Below are 2,876 nucleotides of genomic sequence, written 5' to 3'. Positions count from 1 at the left end.
AGCAAGCCGATATAATTCCCCCGTAGCTAGTAAAAAAAAATTAAAAAGAGGTTAGAAACCAGAACTTTGCTGTTAAAAAGGCATTAAGTGTACCGTCGGGCCCAGTGGATTTTTTAGGATCAAGTTTTAATAGCATGTGTCATACACCCTCCCTCGTTACTTCTAAACGGCACACAAATATTTGACCACACCTTTTCTTTCCATTCTTCCAGTTGATAGCAGCCCATCTAGCTTCTTGGCGGTCAACTCCCAAGTGTTGGGAAGACCAGTCGACATTGAATCTGGGGCACCTTTAGCAACGAAATTGCATTGTAAGTGCACGTTTCATTAAATTGGCTTTGAGCATGATGGATATAACACAAGCATTACGATGCTTGCAACAGTGTGTATTTGAGTGCACTGGTAAGCTTGCAGCTTTGTTTAATGGTCGGATATATCGATGTTCTCTGCATTTTTAGCCAGCAGTGACCCATTCGAGTACCTGGCTGTGCCGTCCACGTCAACCACCAGAGCTTCTCCATTCCCTTCCCACCACTTTGAAAGCAGCCATGTGCCTGCACCGGCAGCTACACTGGCATCCAGGCAGGGTACGTAACCATTTATGCTTGATCAATGCACCGAAATTTTCGGTCGTAGTAATACAACTGAATATTGTATAACGGTTCTCACAAACCCACTTATTTATTTTTTTAGATACACCAGTCAAGAAGAGAAAAGGCAGGCCAAAAAAACAGACGACACCACGAACCAAAAGACAGCTTCACCACTACCGGATCGAGAACGCTCGGCTCCGTCGGACCCTGTCACGAATGAAGCCTGCAAGACCAGTACTGTCACGAGCACAGATCATTTCAGAGTCAGCCAGGTATCTCAACAAAGACTTCTTGGACATTCTGCATGTACAGATGTACCTCCAGCCCTTAAACAAGTACGGAAGGCGCTGGTCTTTTGAGTTTCGGCAGTTTGCCCTCAACCTGTACTTCAACAGCCCAAAGGCATATAGATATCTGGCTAAGGTCCTAAGCCTTCCAACAGTCACATCCCTGCGAACCTGGCTGTCGAGCATCACCATTAAACCTGGTGTGTTTCCACAAGTTCTTGAATTGTTAAAAGAAAAAACAAAGAATTGGGAAATGATCAACAGAGCCTGCACATTGATCTTTGACGAAATGTCACTGAAACGAAATTTGCAGTATGATTCCAAGCAAGATATTGTCCATGGTTATGCTGACACCGGGTACGAAAGGAGGAAGAATGTGGTGAACACTGCACTATTGGTCCTAGTGTTGGGCATTGCAAAGAAATGGATTCATCCGGTTGCTTTCATGACTGGGGAGGCAGCTGTTCGCTCTGGGCCACTTTTGATCCTTCTTAAGGGGGCTCACTGGTCTTAAACCAAAAAAGTTTATTTTTGCAGTTATGATGATGAAAATTGGGGGGCACATGTAGTTTTTCATTCTTATTGTAGATATAAAATTTGTTTTTGAGTAAAATGATTATATTCAAATTTATGTGGATTTTTATATTCAATTTTTTGACAGCCTTTGTAAAAAAACTGCTGGAAGGATGCAGCTAAACAGGGAACCAGTGAACTGTGCACAAATCAAAGACTGCAATAAGACTAACATTATTGTTCTATCTGGTCTGTAGCAGAAGTTACGACCATTTGAAGTTTGGGCCTGGAAGGCAAAACCGGTTTTTCTAGTTGCCACTTTTCAAGCCCAAACTTCAAATGGTCGTAACTTCTGCTACAGACCAGATAGAACGATAATGTTAGTCTTATTGCACTCTTTGATTTGTGCACAGTTCACTGGTTCCCTGTTTAGCTGCATCCTTCCAGCAGTTTTTTTACAAAGGCTGTCAAAAAATTGAATATAAAAATCCACATAAATTTGAATATAATCATTTTACTCAAAAACAAATTTTATATCTACAATAAGAATGAAAAACTACATGTGCCCCCCCATTTTCATCATCATAACTGCAAAAATAAACTTTTTTGGTTTAAGACCAGTGAGCCCCCTTAAAAGATTGATCAGGGACTTTTTGTTAAGGCACTGATTTGTGATCAGGGAAGCAGCAATGGTGTTATGGCAAAAACGCTAGGAATAAGCCCAGAAAGACCATTCTTTACAATAGATGGCACGAAAGTATATTTCAATTTTGATCCCCCTCACCTTTTGAAATGCACAAGGAATAACCTGCGGAAGCATAACCTGAAGATTGGAACAAAAGTAGTCAGTTGGGAACACATTAAGCAGCTCTATGTGTCCACGCACCACTTGAAGTTGAAGTACGTGCCAAAATTGACCAATAGGCATATCTATGAGACTCCTTTTGGCAACATGAAGGTGAAGTATGCAGCACAGGTGTTCAGCAGGAGTGTGTACTTAGCAATGCAGGCATTCATCGCCTTTAATGAGTTGCTCCCCACGGCTGTGGATGCAGCAGAGTTTGTAGAGCGGATGGATGATTTGTTCGACACCGTAAACAGCTCCTGTGTTCGAATCCGAGAGAGAAAAATGAGACATGCTATGTCTCCATCCACTGCGCATGTTCAGTTCTTGAATTCATGCTTTTCCTGGTTTCAGTCGTGGAAGTTCGAGTCCGGTTCTCAGCCTAGAACCATACGTGGTTGGCAGGTGACAGTCAGGGCCATTGTTTTGCTTTGGGCAGAGCTCCAAGCTTCCTTTGGGTTTGAGTTTCTCCTGACACGTAACCTCAACCAGGACCTGCTTGAAAATTTGTTTGGAATTGTCAGGCAGCAGCACGGCTGCAATGAAACGCCAAATGCATACCAATTTGCTGCTGGGCTCAAACATATTGTAGTCGGCAAGCTCTTCAAACTATCCGACAACAGCAACTGTGAGCAAGAC

The 2,876-nt window shown here is 42.7% G+C and overlaps 1 long non-coding RNA gene across 1 annotated transcript; it reads left to right on the top strand.

Moving 5' to 3' along the window:
* Positions 1-208: 208 nt before the first annotated feature.
* Positions 209-1,394, top strand: LOC144173107 (uncharacterized). Its single transcript, XR_013323157.1, has 3 exons — positions 209-311; positions 459-587; positions 694-1,394. It is a non-coding gene; the product is annotated as an uncharacterized LOC144173107 (long non-coding RNA).
* Positions 1,395-2,876: the final 1,482 nt, after the last annotated feature.

This window comes from Haemaphysalis longicornis, unplaced genomic scaffold (genome assembly GCF_048455015.1).
Source record: "Haemaphysalis longicornis isolate Haplotype H1 unplaced genomic scaffold, Haemaphysalis longicornis Haplotype H1 scaffold_1, whole genome shotgun sequence".
NCBI lineage: Eukaryota > Metazoa > Arthropoda > Arachnida > Ixodida > Ixodidae > Haemaphysalis > Haemaphysalis longicornis.
The sequence above is the reverse complement of the archived record's forward strand: the minus strand, read 5'-3'. Positions and strand labels throughout refer to the sequence as shown.